Genomic DNA, 21,042 nt, shown 5'->3' with positions numbered 1-21,042 from the left:
TGTGGTTTACTGCTGAAAGTTCAAACACTAATTCATTCATTCATTCATTCATTCATTCATTCATTCATTTTCTTTTCAGCTTAGTCCCTCTACCAATCTGGGGTCGCTACAGCGGACTAAACCGCCAACCTATCCAGCACATGTTTTTACTCATCACTGAGAAACATCCACACATGCTTACTCACACACATACACTACGGACAATTTTAGCTTACCCTGTTCACCTATACCACATATCTTTGGACTTGTGGGGGAAACCGAAGCACCCGAAGGAAACCCACGCGAACACGGGGAGAACATGCAAACTCCACACAGAAACGCCAACTGACCCAGCCGAGGCTTGACCTTCTTGCTGTGAGGCGAATATGCTACCCACTGCGCCACCATGCAGCCTAAGTTCAAACACTGAAGAGCAAATCCATCATCGATGCGCAACTACACGAGTCCCAATCCAAGCAAGCCAGGGCGAGAAAAAAAACTTCACTAACTGACGAAGGAAAAAAACTCAAAAGAAACCAGGCATTAGTAGACATTATAATAATCAATAATCATATAGTAACCAATAAGGATAGAAGCTGTGAATGGCTGTAATCAAATCTGCTATGAGTATGATCAAATTGTACTGTGCAGCAGATCGACAATGTTTTATTAGCCTGAGCATGAATCTGCACTCTCTGTATGCGAGGCTGTTGTGTGTTGTAAGCAGGATGTTGTCCAGTAGTGGACAGACTGCTGCATTGTTGATCTGCAGCCCCATCAATCACTGGACAGCTGCAGAGCCAGAGCAAAAGGCCAGCCAATCACAGCAGAGAGTTGTTGGGACGATTACAATAAAAACTTCTGGAGAGCTCAGATTTCCAGGAGAGCAGGGTCACTGTCACTCTTATCTGACTGACACACACGCACGCACGCACACACGCACACATACACATTTATGTTACTAAGAGGAAACTTTCGCTCTATACTGGCCAAAAAGGGACCAGGTTTCTGCCAAATTACAGTAAAAAAAATCCCATTCAAACTTCTCCATTAAAGTATTTTTTAATAATGTAAATGGAAATTAGTTTTCTTTCAACCCTTGTGTACTGTTGGGGATGTTTTCATTCACTCTGGGGTGATTTTCATTCTTAATTTGGCCATAAATTGTTCTGTGTTTTAGCTAGTAGAATGATTTTTGGTGATTGATTTAGTTTTGATTTTGTGTCTAAACTTATTTTGACACATTTTAAGAAAATGCTTTCGAAAAAAAAATAAAATAAATAAAAATCAATGATACACTTTTGACAAATTTATTTATTTTTATTATATTCACATTGAAAACATCCACTAAATTGAACTGCAGAAAAAAAGCATCAGATTTTTTTTCTTCTTTTTTTTTCTTCATAAATCTGTTAATCAACTTCGGTCCTGATCAAAACTAATAAATTGCTTAAACAGTGACAGAATGTAACTCTTTAATTGCCAAATTCATGAATGATGTTAAGGATTTGGTGAAAAAACCAACACAATGTCATGGCAATTCATAATTTTTTGATTTAGTGGCTAATTCGTATGAATTCGTACAATCTAATTTGTACTATTTAGTACGATTTGCTCATCACCCAGTGACGGTTGGGGTTAGGGGTGGGGTTAGGTGCCACGCCTCCTTTTTAAAATTGTTCATTTTTTAATGACTGAACACGTACGAATTCACACGAATTACCCACTAAACTGACAAAACGTAAAATACTTAAGTTTCCTCATGAGATCAGGCTGGAAAAAACAAACAAATTTACGTATTTTCAATAAGAAAATTAATTGTGGACTGGAATTTGTTATTATTATTATTTTTTTTACTTTTTTCAAAGAAACAACATTGCTTTGATGCATTATTTTGATTCATTTTCACATTTTCTCCCCAATATATTATTGGTGGCTGTTTTTGCCCCTTTCACTTTCATAATAACCACATTTTTTATTATAAAACCATGACACCATATATTTATGCATTGATTTATTTTTCATTGTTGGTAGTTTTCACTCTTGGGAAGAGGTTAAATTTGTAATTTTTACTGTTGATCATCAGTTGGCACCATTAACCCTTTAGATAGGCCTGTGCAAAAAAAAAAAAAAACTTGCTTTATGGATTTTATATGGAGAAAATTAAATTAAAATTAAAATTAAAGTGTTTGTATGTGAGTCTGTGAGTGTGTGAGAGTGACCTTTGTGCACTTACTTTGATGTGTCTGAGAAAATTTAAATCTGCATCTCAGCTCTCAGAACTATACGTGTATTTATGCACCATCAAACGTGGTTATAATGGAAGTCGAAAACAGTACCAACAGTTAATTAGAAAGGAAAAATAAAAATCTAATAATGCATCAAAACCAGAATTGTTTCTAATCCTTCACATGTCCAAGACTGTGATAAAAGGTTAAAAAAAAAACCCAGTCCACAATTACTTTTTATATTGAAAAAACATCATTTTGTCTGCTTTTTTCCCACCAAATCTGTGAAATAATTTCTGAACCTGGCAATAAAGTGTAATTTTTTTTTTTATTAGGACTGAGGTTGATTAACTGATTTTAAGGTTAAAAAAATATTTATCTGATGCATTTTCACAGCAGTTTAATTCTGTCGATGTTTTTTATCCTGAACATAACAAAAGGATATACAGTGCACAAGGGTTGAGTTGAAACACATGTCAAGTAGGCACCTAAAGCTCTGAGTGGCGTCTACCTATTCAACAGGGGACCTTCATAGAGTATAAAACACATAGACTGCTGGAACACAGATTTTTAAGCCTCTTGGCTCCAAATCTCCTGTGAGTTGATGTGTAAGTGCTTACACACACACACACACATGCATGCACAAGCACACATACACACTCATGGATGCATGCACGCACACACACACACACACACACACACACACACACACACACACACACACACACACACACACACACACACACACACACACACACACACACACACACAAATACACACACACACAAATACACACACACACAATTAGTTTAACTTAGAGACACATGCTCACATTTATATTTGTTAACAGTTTGAACTGAAATTCTGGCTGAACTCTGTTATATCTGAACTATAAACTGTTATTCCAGTACGTCTGTTATAACTGAAAGGTGTAAAAGCAGGAGGCTATCTATCTGCAATGGTTTTAATCTACTTAAATCAAACTTTAATCTAATTTTTGGATTAATCTAAAAAAAAAAAAAAGGCATTCATCTACGGGTCAAGTGCATTTTAACATAATATTAATTACTATAACGGGTATATTGCATGACTGATTTAGCAGTTAATATATATTCTTTCCACAAATAAGAATAGCAAAAGTCATCAATAATGGCTTCAAATCTATATAAATTAGAACAGCACTGAAAGCAAAACAGTGCCTGATCTGATTATTTATACATAGCAACAAAAATGTTGTCGGATGACATTAAACAATGAAAAATTAAATTGATTTAAGGAATATATATATATATATATATATATATATATATATATATATATATATATATATATATATATATATATATGTGTGTGTGTGTGTGTGTGTGTGTGTGTAAAAACACTTTAAGTAAATATTATAATATATAAGTTTAAAGCAAATGTACACAACAAATTTACATCAAAAAAACACTAAGCTAATTACAGTAATTTACAGTGATATAGGCTACTAATATCAGCAATGTATCTGTATTCATTGTGTGCTGAACATCAGATTTCAGCAGTTCTTTTACAGAAATATGACCGTTTTTGGCTTCTCTGGAAAAATTTGACTCCTCTCTTGACTTATTGTTTGTCCTGACCTATCATATGACCGTTTAAAATGATGGAGTACACAATACATTTCACTATAAATATTACATTTTTACAGAATAGCTATAACCCTGATGTCATGTCACAGTCTGTTATGCAGTAACTTGCCGTGCTTGTGCTTTTTTTCACAAAAGTCATGACCGATAAATAAATATTGTCGTAAGTTTTTTAAACTGTAAAATGTTTATTTATTTATATATTGAGGCATGTTTCAAATTCAGTTCAATTCACCTTCATTTGTATAGCGCTTTAACAATGTTGATTGTGTCAAAGCAGCTTTACATAAAAGATCATAGTAAATTGAAACAGTAGTTAATTTTTCAAAGTTTAAATTCAGTTCAGTTTAGCTCAGTTCAGTGTGGTTTAATAATTACCACTGAGAGTCCAAACATTGATGAGCAATCCATTGATGCACAGCTCCACTGATCCCAAACCATGCAAGCTAGTGGCGACGGCGGCGAGAAAAAAACTTCACCAATTGGCGAAAGTGAAGAAAAAACCTTGAGAGAAACCAGCTCAAATTATCTTCCTTGTGTGCCTCTGATTACAAAAATATGTGTTCTGATTTGGTCCAAGTACATACCGGTCATATATTGTAGGTATGGCACTGGGTTTTGGTTTATGTCTAAATTTTAAAGTATGTTTACAAGCTAAAACAGGATTTTAAAAACGTGTTCTGAAATATTCCTGCACAGACAGCATTGTTTGGATCCTGGCTTTCATAGATCTGTTGACATTGCCACTCTGTATTTATTTTTGTTTTCTGTATTGTTTTGATTAACATAGATTGAAGCCACGTTAGTTAACAAATAACTGAATTACTAAAACATTTTTTCCTTTTTATAATGTTTGCCTAATTGGATTGTATAGTCGAGTGTAACTGCACATTTACTTCAGCAGTCTTCATTACACTTTATTAAACTTTCTTAAATGCCCACAGCCCAAAACCCCTTGACTGAAAAACCCATAAAACAATGGGGAATTAATTATTTTCAAATACGTACACCTAATTGTAATCTCATCATGCCTCGTGGGAGTTTAGCTTTTATATGGAAGACAGAATTAAGCAGAATGAACAAACCTCAGCTAATAACCAATGTTGGAAGCCGCTGAGCCACAAAGTTAATCTTGACTCAAGGATCCACTGGCAAACATTTGATTCTTAAGATTTAATCACACAATAAGAGCCTTTAAAGGCAAAGATGGCATGAAATACCCTTGTACCATAACCTGACCCTATTATATACAGTCAGGAGTGGACTTGGTTATTTGGGAGTCTTAAGCAATTGCACGTATGGGGCCCTAGCATTAAAACGCTCTTTCTCTAGAGATTTTTTCCCTTTGTAGATTTGTTTTGTTTTGTTTGTTGTAAATAAAATATGTTTTGTAAATAAACTGCATAAAAAAATATATATATATACATATATATATATATATATATATATATATATATATATATATATATATATATATATATTTTTTTTTTTTTTTTTTTTTTTTTTTTTTTTTAAGTGGTACCTCTGCTTTCTTAATGACAATCTAATGAGGATTGACAGGATCCAATCAGCAAATAACTGTGAAGATGAAAATAGTGGAACAAATGGTAATAGGGCGAGAGCAAGAGCAAATAACAGACAGGGAGAGAGAGAGAGCGCCAAAGAGGGAAAAATCGAAAAAAATTCAAACAACTCCCACGGACCGTATCACAAAAAAGGACCCCTGGACAAAATGTGACAAATTTGAAAAAAAAAAAAAAAACTAAAAACTATTTATCTATGACATCTACAATATAACTACTTGATATGTTATATTTAATGTAATTTGAGAGAAAATCATGAAATCATTCACTCAAACTAAAGCTGAATAGAAGTGTTGATATCTTTTATTAAAATGTGAAATGTGAACAAGACGGATGATTGGAACCAGATCCACAGCCCAACCTGTACTTCTTCAAACTTTCATTTAGTTTTAAAGTTCAGGAGCGCGAGAGGAAAATGTAAAACAGGACCTTACAGTGTCATCTTTCAAGGCTAATATACTCACTGTCCTTGAATGTTTGATCAGAACAGATGGTTTGATTCAAACTAATGCAATTCTGTATGTCTTCAGGTTGTGTGAAGTTACAGCCTGAGCATATGATGTAGGATCAGTATCCGAGAGGAAGCTTTGATGCAAAGTTTGAGAAACCTGATTATTATTATTATTTTTTATTTAAATTAATTGTTTCTTTGTTGCCTGATACTCAAGCAATGTCAAGGATTTTAATTAGAATTTGGTTTTATTATTAGCCCGCCACACATCATATTTCACGTTTTCTCTTTCCTTGAAGTATAATTAGGGCTATTATGTACACACCAATTATTTTTCATGAAATTTTGAAGATGTGAATTCTGAAGAGGGAAATGGGTCTCCGGTTCAATTAATCCATTGCTAATAGCCTTCAGAATGAGTAAGAAAGAGCTAATACACCGCAAACCCATTAGCAACACCCTGACCAATGGCGTTGTGTTCCTGCACTAATGAAACATTAGGCACTTGTATGATCTGGTGCTCGTGTGTGCATGTGCACTGCTGAACTTTTGTGCTGCTGTTTGTTTAGGGCTGTTGCTGTAATTAGAAACTGGTGGCTGACTCTCGAACAAAGCTGCAACCTTTTAGCTCTCTACATGTTAGCTAGTTAGCCTCGCCAGCCTCAGGCTCCCATTAACCCAAGCGAACCGAGCTTCTTGGGAAACGCCATCCTATAAAACAGCATCTCAAGCCAGGGTCAGAATGAAGAGGTTGGCTGCGAAATGGAATTTGGCCTTAATTATTCTCAACCTGGGTGAACAGATGCAGGTTTTAATATGTTGTGGTGCTGCGGCTCAGCTGTGTTCGGATGTTTCATCGAGATTGTTCAACCACCTGTTTCTTGCTTTTGTTGAACCTTGATAAAAATGAACACAGTGGGAGTCTATTGTTTGTCTGATTATGTTCTGGCTATTTTTTTTTTTTTTTTTTTGCATGACTTGATTAAAAAATTTTTATATATATATAATTAATATATATATATATTATAATATATAATATATAATATTATATATAATATATATATAATATATAATATATATATATATATTATTTCTGTAACTTCTGTTTAACAGAGAGAGGATTTTTCAACACTTTTCTAAACATAATAGTTTTAATAACTCATTTCTAATAACTGGTTTATTTTATCTTGGCCATGATGACAGTAAATAATATTTGACTAGATATTTTTCAAGACATTTCTATACAGCTTAAAGTGGCATTTAAAGGCTTAACTAGGTTAATCAGGTTAACTAGGGAGGTTAGGGTAATTAGGCAAGTTATTGTACCATGATGGTTTGTTCTGTAGACTATCAAAAAACAAAATTGCTTAAAGGGGCTAATAATTTTGTCCTTAAAATGGTGTTAAAAAATTTAATAACTGCTTTTATTTTAGCCGAAACAAAACAAATAAGACTTTCTCCAGAAGAGCAAATATTATCAGACATGCTTTGAAAATTTCCTTGCCCAGTTATACATAACTTGGAAAAAAAAATAAAAAATCAAAAGGGGGCTAATCATTCTGATATATATATATATATATATATATATATATATATATATATATATATATATATATATATATATATATATATATATATATATATATATATATATATATATATGTATATATATATATATATATATATTCTATATATATATTACTGTTCTATGCAATGCTGTTTAGACTGTTAGTATGTCTTTTAATAAATAATTATTGAGGGCCATTTAATTATTCATTTGTTATTTATATACAATAATAAGACATAAAAATAGAAAGCAAAATATAATAAAAAAAATCAACAAAGGAAAGCTGTAAATGAAAACTGTATATGAAAAGCTTATTTATTGACTATCTTCGTCCTATCACTTTAAAAATACTGTACATCTTTCTTTATTTAGACTAAAACACTGCTTTATTTAATTAATTATTTATTTATTTATGTGTGTACTTAGGTATGTTTCTACTTTCATTTTAGCTGTCTTTTATTACCTTAGTTTTTATTTCCAAATGAATCCTCATTGTACTTAAGAAGTTTAAGTTGATAATAAATGTTTTAATGATTAATGAAGGAAACTGATAAACAAAGGAATTGTTTAGATATTTTATCTTTAATTACAAGTAGCAGGATCTTTACAACTACTGTATATTTTTGTTCATTCACATCCTGTCCCTTTGTGCCCTATGGCGGCATAGTCGCAAACTGCTGTTACACCTAAAAGCATGCTTTTAATTTTTCAAAGTGCGGCGGTAATGGTCAATTTGAAGTGTCACCCACTTGGATACTCCCAGATGAGACATTTATTTGATTAAAAACTTGAAAATAAGTTTAAAAATGCCCCTAAATATATCTAATTACTTAACAATCATTATGATTTTCACATGCTTGTGAACCGAAACTAAAGTATAGTATGTAATACTAGAAATATTAGTTATTTCAATTCTCTAGAAGTCATTTGACACTTTTCACATCAGAATCATCAGTAAATTGAAACAATTTATTTATTGATTCAATAAATCAATGCAATTTAATTTATCAATACCATATTCTGTATTTGTTGTGTTAAATTCACAAATTAAAGTATCAACATACAAGCAATAGTCATTTTCTGACAAACAAACTTACACAAAAGCTCATTCTTTCTTTCTTTCTTTCTTTCTTTTTTTCTTTCTTTCTTTCTTTCTTTCTTTCTTTGAATATTTCCTTGGTATCTGAAATAGCTCAATATTATAGTATTAGTATTATTTTTAATATTGTATAGAAAAATTGTCAGTTATATGGGGTTTATACAAATCAGCTGTTTCCATCCACCTATTTATATGTGCATTTAGGAGAGGTGCATAATAAAACTGTTGATGTAAACGGCATGACAATGCGTATAAAATGCTCATAAAAAAACAGATGTGCATAAGTTGTGCATAAACTACAGTGCAAAAGTGTAGTGCATAAACTATACTTTTACTAAACAAATTCCAGTAAGCACATTGAAAAAGTCATGTAAATTGACAAACCAACAGCACAGTGTAAAACATCTGAAATGTTGTTTTGGTCATTCTAAAACACCTTAGCCATTTTAGTATTAGTGTCATTATGTTATTAATTACCTCCAGAACTGTCAAGAGCAGCTGTGCTCTGCGTCTCACACCTTCAAACGCCACAACACAATCATTACGTGTCAGTCTTGTCTTCTGAGGCACAAGTAATTTTTTTAAATGAAGGTAAAGATTCACGCAGCTTCTCCTGTTATACATTTTGTTGATATTTGGCACCAGTTAATCAGGAGGAGATGGTTTTATTCTCTTTGACTTGTTGGATGGAAACCCAAATCGCATACTTATGCACTATTCTACGCCATTTTGTAGTATAAATAGTGTAAGTAGTGTGTTCACACTGAAAACTCTAAAAATATTAAGTGCACTTTAATTACCCGGATGATGCACTCATTCAGCTGCTAAAATGAAGTGTGTAATCATGGACACTTCACACACTTAACGACCGCAGGTTTGCTTACGTAGCAGAAGGGGCGGAGCTATCAAACGCACACGCTGAATAACTTTATTTATTCTGGATGGTGAAAGCAAAATTCTCCTACGAGAGTGATTATAGCGCCTCCCGATGGTGAATGTGGCAATACTCATGGCAGGTATTATTTGATAATTCGGTCGTTTATTTCACTGATTGGCAACCGTCAAACGTTATCAGGAAAACGGTTTGAATTTCCGCTAAGTAAAAAAAGCATTAGTGTGCCATTTGGGACAACACTACATACATATACTATCCTGTTGAGTGTGTAAGTGCATAAGTACATAGTGCATGAGTGCATAGTGTATAGTGTGCCATTTGGGACGCAGCTATTGTCACATCTTTTATGTGATATTCCAGTTTTCCGCATAAATTTAATCTACATCTTTGGATGGAAACATTCACCATACTAATTGTTAAAAATTTACAATCTTACTTTCGAAAGTAATTAGAATTACCAACCAAAGTCACTAATTTCTGAAACTTTTTCATCCAATTCTGCATATCAAAGCTCATAAGTGAAAATGAGATCTCTGTACTCATTGCTTGGCCATTAGCTGTAGTTTCTGTGTGTTCTAGGGCAACTTTTTTTCAACACAAGATATACAAACATTAGCTGGCTTTCTTTAGCATTGACATTGTTTTATGAGATAATTCTAGAAATGAAATGAAACATGTAAATCAAGGCAACTATTATGTTTTTAAATGTTTGTGTGTGTATGTATATGAATAAAGTATAACAGATGCATAATAAGTGTATGAATAAAGTATGAATTAATTTATAAAAAAAAAAAATCAGAAAAAAGACATTAGCACTTATAATTATATTTTATTATTAATATAGTGGCTGATGTTATATAGTTTTACGTAATCAGTGTTCATTCTGGATCAATATTATCCTTCATAACCAATGATATCAAGCCTAACAACAAAGATGAACTGTTATATGCCAATTTGACTAGATGCCAAAAGACAAGACAAAACTGCAGCGTTTTGGATTCAAAATGCTTAGATGGTGGAATTGGAATTTTTTTAATGAAATCAAAGGGAATACTTGCCTTGAGAAGTTTGAGAAGCACTGCTTTAATGCATTTAATCCATTAAGCCTTCAGGCATCTATAACTATCGGTCTCACATCAGAAATGCAATCCACTCAGATTCAGGCAACACAGATGGACTCAAGCTCATTTATCACGTCTTTCATCAGAGTTAGCAGGATGACTCAAGTCCTTCTGTAAACTGCCAGTAAATGCTATAAATTACAAAGCAAATACCAGCTATTGATATATTAAAAGAAGTATTTGATGAAGTCCCGTTCGTTTATTTCATCAGTTTCTCCTTTACAGCTTTACACACATAGCAGTCTATGGCTCATGGCTGAACATTATTGTCAGCATTATGTGTGTGTGTGTGTGTGTGTGTGAATGATAGTGAGCTTCAAGCAGAAAGAGAGAGTGTGTATGTGTGTGTATGTGTGCACTACTGAAGTGATTAGTGGACTCTCTGAAACGCTCTGGCACACCAGTCTGCAGGCCTGCTTCCATTCCCCGCACATTCATTTCATAATTTCCAGCCATACCTGCTGAGGCCAGAACAGCAGGTATCTACAGTGTGAGCATTTTGCTTTCATTTGCAACTAAAAATAGATGTGTGTGAACTGTAAAATGTATTTAGGAATATGTGTGTGAATGTTTCTGTGGGTTCTTTGAAAAACAGGAAAAATTTGATTTTATTAAAAATATGGTGATAAAAGTAAGTCTTAATTATCTTAAAGCAATACTTTAATACTTTTAATAAATTAATACTTTCTAAAAAAAAAATTAAATGAAGTATAGGTGGCTTGGTGGTTAGCACTGTCGCATCACAGCAAGAAAGTAGCTGGTTCGAGTCCTGGCTGGGCCAGTTGGCATTTCATGTCGTTATTGGATGTCAAAATAAAATTTTTCTTAATCTATCCTAAGATTAATGTCTTATGACGTTGTGTGTCTGCAGGGTAGAGCCACAAGAAACACAATATTAAAAACTTGGACATTCTATGTGGAATGTAAGTGAGCTGCTCTGGGGTGCATTTCCCAAACAACAACATAACTCGCGGCTGAACTATCATGGTACGATGCATCGTTTGGGAAAAGAACGATGTAGTGATGACTGTTTCAAAAACGCATAGTTTCTCTGTTGCAGATCCATCAATTAAACCATGTTAGTTAAACGTTAAACGTTATAACGTAAAACACACATAATGATGCTCTAAGTAACTAATAATTTAGAGAAAAACCCTATCATTTATTTGTGCAATATATATATATATATATATATATATTGCACAAATAAATATTACACAAAGATGCATTTAAAATAAAATCCAATAAAAGATTTGGTAAAAACATGCACTCGCTTTCCATATTAACTGAAATATATGTAAATGGAACATATAGGGCCAATGTTTGCTTTACTAATATTATTGAGAATATGATATCCTATTCTAAAACATAAAACCACTTACACTATTCTAATATCATATATAAATGATATAAATAAATCAATAATTAATAAGGCGATTCATTAAGACATTAGATTTAATATTTAGTTTGTAGAAATGAAGAAATTATTCATTCATTCATTTTGTTGTCGGCTTAGTCCCTTTATTAACCCTGGGTCGCCACAGCAGAATGAACCGCCAACTTATCCAGCAAGTTTTTACGCAGTGGATGCCCTTCCAGCCACAACCCATCTCTGGGAAACATCCACACACACACACACACACACACACACACACACAATTTAGCCTACCCAATTCACCAATGGGGGAAACCGGAGCACCCAGAGGAAACCCACACGAAGGCAGGGAGAACATGCAAACTCCACACAGAAATACCAACTGAGCTGAGGTTTGAACCAGCGACCTTCTTGCTGTGAGGCGACAGCACTACCTACTGCGCCACTGCCTCGCCTGAAAAAAATTATACTTTAGTAATATTAATAATATATTAAAGATTATTATTATTATTATTATTATTATTATTATTATTATTATTATTATTAAGTAAGATATTTTTTATTTATTTGTTTTTTTTTTTTTAGAAAAGTCTACTTTTACAATTTGACACTTGTAAACCACTGCAGAAAGTTCTAACAAGCAGGCCATATACAGTACAGATTCTTAATAAATAACTTACTATAAATTAAAAGAATTAGCGTATGCTTGTTGTTTTCACAAGCTTTGAAGACGTCAAATAAATTCCTATATTTAATTCCTTATGATAATTGGTCACCTATAGCTTTCGCCATGAGGCTGTGTTCCAAATGACATCAATGTGCATCAAAGTCAATTTTTATCAAAGAGCACTGCAAAGAGAGCACAATTGTAAACATGAAGATTGCTAAAGCTAAACTGTAAAAATAGTTAGAAAGCAAATTACACCTAAGAGAGATGACCTTAACTAATTTTTATTTTTAATAATTCCAATTTTGAATGTTAGAATGTTCTAAATGAATAGGGCATAGAGGGGATAAGAGGGATTAGTACACAGCCAGGAGCTATGTCTCAAACTACAGCTCCAGAGGTGTAAATGCGAGTGCTCAAGTTTGCGAGGCAGTTTGCGAATGTTTGTTGGAGCAACGGATTTGGGAAATGGCAAATCAACCAACTATGTTTGTAACGATGGAACTTGCGACCTTAGTTGGCTAATGACAGTTTTGGGAAACGCACCCCTGGTGGAGAGGGTAAAGTCAAGGGCACAGGATGCAAGATCGAGACAGTTGTACAACTGGTTTCCTAGCTGATCTTCTTCTTCTCAGATTATAAAGTTTATTGTTTTATTGCACAGCAAGTCTCTCAAGCAGTTCTTGAGGTCTGATATTATGAAAAGATTTAGCCATCCATACAGGTTCATATAATAAACTCTTAAAAAGGTGGCTATGCTGTTATTTAACAGGCTCTAGAAGCACTTGGCTTAGAAAAAAAAGTAAGTAAACATTAAGCCCTGAACAACGACCTTTTAAAAAGACTGCATTTAACTGTCACTCCCATTATAACTTAGCCAAACTCTTATTTCACCCACTGATAGTGAAAGAAAGAGATTCATTACCCTGAGCTTAGCAAAAGCGCCATCACTGCCCACAGCATCCAGACGACCACTGAGATCATCTAGCACGCTTGTCATCTCCAGTACGGCTGCTGGAAAACTGTGACTCCGTTTGTGGCTTGCATGTGTAGCTGTCATTTGTTGATAAGCTTCTCTCTGCCTTGTGATTGAATAGAGCCACTAATAGAGGATGGCAAGGATCCCCTTAGCCAGAAACAGGGCTGCATCTCTGTTTCGTTCCTCCTCCGTCCTACTGTTGCCTCGAAAAATGCGTTTAATTCCATCTCCAGCAGATCGGATTCACAGTGACCATGGAACAATTTCACACTTGGGATCTCATGCCAAACTTTGGACGGCGACGTTGCATGTTTGCTAGATGGGAATGCAGAATTCGGGGTGCACAAAATAGGACACAATTTGATATTCATTGGGAGATTTAAGGTCTGAGAGATTCTGATTTGCCAAGTATCACATGCTTATTCGAATGATATATTAAACACAAGGGCAAAGCCAAATTCATTTATCTAACCCACTGAAATAGAGCTATTCGTGGTACAACAATAGATCTACTTGACAGATCCCATGCTTTTTCTTTATTTCTTGTTTCGGTAAAATATAAAAAGATAAATTGTCAAGACATGCATAGTAGAAACAGCTGCACTGATGGTAGATGTCGTTGATGGTAGATTTGACAAATAAAATTGCTGATTCAAAAGCTTTATGCAAATACTGTTGGGATTTCGTAATTTAGGTTTAAATGTGGTAGTGGTTGTTACAAGCACTCCTTGAATATAGACCACTTATAAAAATGTAAACAATAACAATAGTCCAAATGTATTTGCTGTTTTACATTTCAAATACCCATAGCTTCAGAAAATCCAAAAAGATCCACATATTGATAGATGATGTTTAGTTATAAACTAATTTCGAGAGGAGCACATGCTTATGATTGATCACAGCTAGTCCTGCATTACCTAATGAATGATTTGCCAATCAGACCATTGCTGAGTCACATTAAATAACCAGATGAAACCCCCCTTTTACCCCTACTCCTCCACATTTCCCTTTATAGGGTGGCACTGTTGCCCAATAGTTAGTACTGTTGCCACACAGCAAGATTGTTACTGGTTCAAATCCTTAACAGGGCAGTTGTCGTTTCTATGCAAAGTTTACATGTTCTCCCAGTGCTTGTGTGGGTTTCCCCCGGGTTATTCGTTTCCCCCTCAAAATCAAAAAACGTGCATCAAAAGTGAATTGATCAATCTAAATTAGCATTATAGTCGAGATCTTAACCAGCAGCATATCTCTATCAAGCAATTTACAATCTGTCATCAAATCTAAATAAGGGGGGAGTTCTCGAAACACCTGGGGCCTCTGATATGTAGCGGGGGAAAAAACAAGAAAGAGTTCATCAGACGCTGGATTCGAGCCGAGTTCATGCTCGAACGTGTCTATTCATGATCACATGCGTCTAACGAGTAGCGCCACTGAAACTGTTAAGTGTCCTGCAACATTTTACAGATATAAACCACACTATGTCTTTTTTTTAATGCACTCAGTGCGATGTTCAGACCCAACTGTGTTAACCGCATCAGCTAAACTCTCCCACTCTATTTTTTTCTTTTGTTGTTAATTCCGGAAAACAAACTTGCAAATAACACCGCTTTTCTCCGGTCTACCTTCGAAAGCAGCACCTCCAATTCACATTCTGTTCAAAGTTTCTCTTTTTGCTTGCTTTTGCCATTGCTTTTTCGTTGGGTTTTGCCATTAGCATAGTCATTAGCATATTCATACGGGGAGGAGGCAGGGAGGGGTTTTGTGCTCGTGCATGTTGTGCTCAGTTTAACGTTCATTCAGATGTACAAAAGAATATGCGTGAGATTCGGCGTACGCAGTGTTTCATACATCTGAAATTTCTGCGTACGCACATTTACAGCTTTGTGCGTACGCAATGTTTTAGTAAGATTTCCACGCAAGTCTTTGTACATGAGGCCCCTGATCTTATGAGCTCAGGGCTCTCTCCCAGGACAACATGCCAAACTTGCTTTAAAAATCAATCATCAGCTAAATGTGAACTCTTGAAATAATTTCATAGTAGCTGTTTTAAAGTAAAAATATGATTTAATTGCCTCTTGTTACAGCTATAAAATAGTATGAAAAGATGCAGGAAATGTTCATGGGCCAATGAAATTACCACATTGAAATGGTCTATTGGTATTGTTATACATAGCAAAACATTTATATTGGTTACTTTATATGACAGATTTTTAGTTTTCTGTTTTGGTTATTTAATTGTTTATTTATTTATTTATTTATTTATTTATTTATTTATTTATTTATTTATTTATTTATTTATTATTTTTTTATTTGTTTGTTTGTTTATTTATTTATTTATTTATTTATTTATTTATTTATTTATTTATTTATTTATTTATTTATTCATTCATTTCCAGATTAGTACTTATTTATCAGGGGTCACCACATAGGAATGAACCACTTATCTTCAAATTATAACTTAATATTAAAAATAACTTTAAAAGTGCAGTATGTAAGTTTGACACCCTGTGGTTAAACTAGGTATTGCATTCCTGGATCAAAACAAACGCATGTACAGGTTGCCAGATTGAGGAAAAGAAGCGAATCTGACGATTGATCCTAAAGGCTTATTTCTATCATGTTCTATATAAAAGCAACGGCACGTGAAAAAAAGAAAATTTCCCATATTACAAGAAGTTTTTGTTTTAACCAACTCCTCCAATTGATATAATAGAAATGGCTACTATTTCTTTATCTGTGCTTCTGAATGGCTGTATTTAAATTTCTGTCATCTTTCGTCTGGTGCAAACAGCTTATCACTGCAAATCTTGTCTCTTAGCATGATGTTAGGACACGGGGTTACGATGTAACCTGCTGACCTAATTTTTACGCTCGTAATATTTATTTTATTTGCTAATCAATAACCTCATATGGAACTCTGTATTTGCGCCTCATTTCTGTGTCTGTTACTGTCCACCGGAGGTCACATTTCAGTAATGAGCGAATGCTTCGTTAGCCTTTCTGAATGAATAAAATATGCTGTTTTCAATCGAGGCAACCTGGGGTGCTGAATATATATTTGGATAAACTGGCAGGGTGGGTTAAAAGAACCAAAACAAAGGCAGACATTTATGTTGCCATACATGAGTTATTGCGTTGAAAATTTGGGGAATACATATAAATCTAATTTACGATCCATATGTACAATGCAGAAAAAAGTAATTAGACTAATGAAAAATGTGGGGTATTTGGAGCATACAAATCCTTTATTTTTTAATTTAAGATACTCAACTTCAATGCCACCCTGTTTTCCAGACATGAATTACACTTTTACATTTTGAATGCCAACTCTAATGTATATCCCACTATGAATTACATATGAATCTTTTCTAATTAAGTTACATACTTTCTAAATCCTCAAGAGTGAAATGAAACTTCTCATCATCATAGTGATATGACTTATGAACTGATAAGATGACAATCTATTGTTATACCAAGAAGGAGAGATTAGTTATAGGTAAAATATATAATTATTCCCATGCTGATTTTACAGCGCAGTGTGACTTCTCTTGATGCTTTCTATCCCCCAAGAGTGTATCCATCATCTTCACCTGATATACTGACAACACACACACACACACACACTTACCCACTCGCACACACAAGATCAAATGCACCTGGAGGCTGTGGCAAATCAGACTTGTCAGGTGTTCACTGAAATGAACAGGGTGAAAAAAAAAACAGAATTTGATCATGCATAGAGGCTGATCAGTCAGATTTAGTTGAGCAAAGCAGTCAGTCGAGACCTGACTATGATTAAAATGCCCCCTTCAGCTTTCGGGAAACACCCAGATGACAGCTAGTAGCCAGCGGGACAAGATGTGATCATCAAGCACAGGTGCACATTAAGATACAAGACAAAGGAGGTGCTGTTATGTCTCTTTAGATTTTCTGTTGGTTTGGTTTTTTTGATGCAACATGATTATTTTTGCACTGCTGGGATTGAAACTGTCTAACAGTCCTGGAGACGTCAATTTTTCATTTTTGATTGTTTGTCTTCATACTGCAGTAAATGGATATGAAGCTATATAGATGCTGTTACACAACAGCTGTTGAACTGACATTGAAGTATGGCTGGGTGATACTACAGTTTGTTTATTTGTTTATTTATTTGTTTGTTTGTTTATTTTATTTATTATTTATTTTGATTGTTAGTTAATTTGCTAGTTAATTGGTTAGTTAGTTATTTTGCTAGTTAGGTTGCCTAGTTAGTTTGCTAGCGAATTAGTTTGCTACCTAGTTAGTTTGCTAGCTACTTAGTTAGTTAGTAATTTTGCTAGTTAGTTTGCTAGTTAGTTAGTTTACTAGTTAGTTGTTTAGTTTGCTAGCTAGTTAGTTTGTTAGTTTGCTAGTTAGTTATTTTGCTAGCTAGTTATTTTGCTAACTAGTTAGTTTGCTAGTTGGTTAGTTAGTTAGTTTGCTATCTAGCTAGTTAAGTTGTGTTCACACTGCACTTTTCTTCCTATAGATTTTTTATTCATATGCACGCTAATGCGTCAGACCGGAAATCCAATTTTGTGCGCCAAGTTTCGCAGTTTGCTGAGTTGCAAAGTTCAAGCATGGTGAACTCTGACCTGCAAAATCACAACACGTGACTGCATGAGACCAATCAAGGATCAAAACATGACCTCTCTGGACAGAAATTTCAAATATGGACCAATCACTCGTTTTTTTTTTTATTAAATGTCTAATCATCTTGTTTAATCTCGCCCATATTCACAGCGCTGTATGAATATTTTCTTTTTTAACACAAAAGAAAATATTTTGAAGGTTTTTGGAAACCAGTAGCTGTTCATTTCCATAGGAAAATGGAAAAATGGTTTGCATAGTAGGAAATACTATGAAAGTCTATGATTTTCAGTCTCCAACATTATTTAAAATGTTTTATTTGTGTTTAACAGAGGAAAGAAACTGAAGAGCAAATTAACCACACACGGACAGTTTAATTATGTAAATGTACAACAAATTCACTTTTAAAATTTTTGTATAATTTTATATAATTTTTTTATAAATTTTTTTTCCCCCAAAAATACAAAGTGAGAAATAAACTAAAATTAAATAAAAGTTTAAGTATTGAAAAGCATTCATTCAAACAAGTACAATATCAACATTTTCCAGCCAGTCACTTTTAAGCAAGCAGTAGTGTTTTCAAAATACAGTAGTACTTTTTATGTTTAGTATTCTGCTGCGCTGTTTTCTATTGATTTTTCTATGCAAACATCTGTTTGACTGACATGTTTGACTGTTGTGTTTACTTCTCACGTCTTTTGCAGAATATCATGCATAAAGTGCCATTCTACAAAAATCTGGAAGTGTGTGCAAGTGAAAACAACATCTAAAAATATTTTTTCTCTAAATTTTCACTTTGAGAGGTCTTTATGCAGACTCTATGCAGTTGCAAGTTGAGCAACAAACAATGCTTTTAATGCACACACCTAACCCTACCCCTCACAGTGATGTCACTATAGCTCCATTGGGTGAATTGTGTCTGATATTGCAAGTTGAGATATGTAGTTTCATCTTACAAATCCACATTTGCTATTGGTTCCACTGGCTGATGTATGTGTTTTTTCAGTGCAACTTCTTAAAGATATATTATGTTGATATCCATTGACTATGAAGGCCATGTGAGTATAGTGAACTTAATGTCATATACAGGAACCCAGTTTGAGTTGATTTGAGTTTGTTGACATATTACATGTTATTCTGCTGGGAGTAGACATCTCATGAAGTGGTCATAAAAGATAGAGACTATCAGTAACAATAAGTAAGTGGTACAGTTCAGTGAAGTATGATTCGGTACAGGTCACCCCAATCAGACTTACGTTTCCAGCAAGTGGTATTTGAAATTATATATAAATACGCCACTTCCTGTGTTGTTGCTTCCCTGGCCTGTCGATTCTCTGTAAAGCAATATCATTGGTTTTCATAGTCAGTCTCTATACTTTTGGTACTGTAACATGCTGTTGTGTTAGGTACCCTTGTGTTAGGGTCCCAAAAAGGTAAAATGGTTCGGTTTGCTATTTAGATACTTCTGACCATGGAAGTGGGTCAGTACAATACAGTACAGTACAGTATCACTCAGTGGAAACAACCCATAAATGGAGCTCAAATGGTAACCAATCCAAAAATATCACCTGCCTCCTGAACAATTGATAAAGTGGAGTATGGATTCACGATTTCATGTTACACCAAATTTGACATGCAAACGGTGGGACTCATTAGGCCAGGCAAACTTTTTTCCAAATTGTTATATAGTTGTAGCCTCAGTATGCTATTGCTATATGATAGTGTCACCAGTCTGCTCTTCTGCTGCTGTAGATCATCTGCTTCAAGGGTTGATGTGTTGAGCATTTAGAATGCTCTCATGCAGACTTTAGTATCAAATACCTTGTATTATGTGGTTGAGTACTGTTGACTTTATATCTGTTGAACTTGTATGGTCATTCTCTTCCGACTTCTGGCATTTTGACAAAGCATTTTTATGAGAATTGGCATTCACTGAATATTTTCTCTTTATAAGACCATCCTTTAGATTTTGATGGCTGGGTATTAACATCCCAGCAAATCAGCAGTTTCTTAAATACTCAGACTAGCCTGTGTGGTGATTCAAGATTCAAAGTGATTTACAGCACATGCTTAGTTTGAACAGTAGATTGCCCTGATGAGTTCATATGCCTACATGAGTTCAGTTTGCGTCATGTGATCAGCTGGTCATATATTTAGGTTAACAAGCATTTGAATAGGCATAAATCATTAATTGCTTGTCTGTGTGGGCTAAAACATTGTGAGTGGCTATGAAAGTGTAACCTCCCTTTGGTTGTTTTGTGCAAAAAAATTTAAAATAAAAATCTAAGATTCATCCCCATAAAAAAAAGGGGGGAACAACTGTTCACATCACAGGGCAGACCACCTGGAGCACAGATTCAGAGTTTAAGCAGTGAGAGAGTTCAAATAGCTCCAGAGATATTAAAAGATAAAACAGTTCAGTTGTTTGGCAAAGAGTGACTTCTGCTTGTTTTTTTTTTTTTGTTGTTGTTTTTTTCTCTTTCTCCCCATAGCAACTGTCCCGCAGCTAACATCAGTCTAATTTATTCTCATGTTCTACTAAATCTAGGCTGTCCCCAACTAAAGATGTTGCTAGTCGAGTAGTTGTTCATTGAAGTTGTTAGTCAACTAATTTCTCATTTCTTTAATTAATTAATTAGGGCTACTTAAACAAACACAGGGTTGAGTTCAAGGGCTGAAATAAATGTAATTTATAACATTGTTTTGTGTTGTATGGGAATACTTTATTAATACATTAAAAATAGATACATTTCTTGCACAAGCAAGAAATGACACCAATAAAAGAAAAGATTTTAAATGTGTCGGGAAAACAAAATCATGGAGCTTTCCTGAATATACAAAACTTATTAGTTAAATAAGATGGTA

General features: G+C 34.1%; 1 protein-coding gene and 1 long non-coding RNA gene across 5 annotated transcripts in view; both read left to right on the top strand.

Moving 5' to 3' along the window:
- cntnap2a (contactin associated protein 2a) overlaps nt 1-21,042 on the top strand; it is a 743,992-nt gene that overhangs the window by 216,566 nt on the left and 506,384 nt on the right.
- LOC147838019 (uncharacterized) lies at nt 15,953-20,262 on the top strand. Its single transcript, XR_015524887.1, has 2 exons — nt 15,953-17,815; nt 17,901-20,262. It is a non-coding gene; the product is annotated as an uncharacterized LOC147838019 (long non-coding RNA).

The sequence above is a fragment of the Danio rerio genome, chromosome 24 (genome assembly GCF_052040795.2).
Source record: "Danio rerio strain M-AB ecotype USA chromosome 24, GRCz13ab, whole genome shotgun sequence".
In the NCBI taxonomy this organism is placed as follows: Eukaryota; Metazoa; Chordata; class Actinopteri; order Cypriniformes; family Danionidae; genus Danio; species Danio rerio.
The sequence above is the reverse complement of the archived record's forward strand: the minus strand, read 5'-3'. Positions and strand labels throughout refer to the sequence as shown.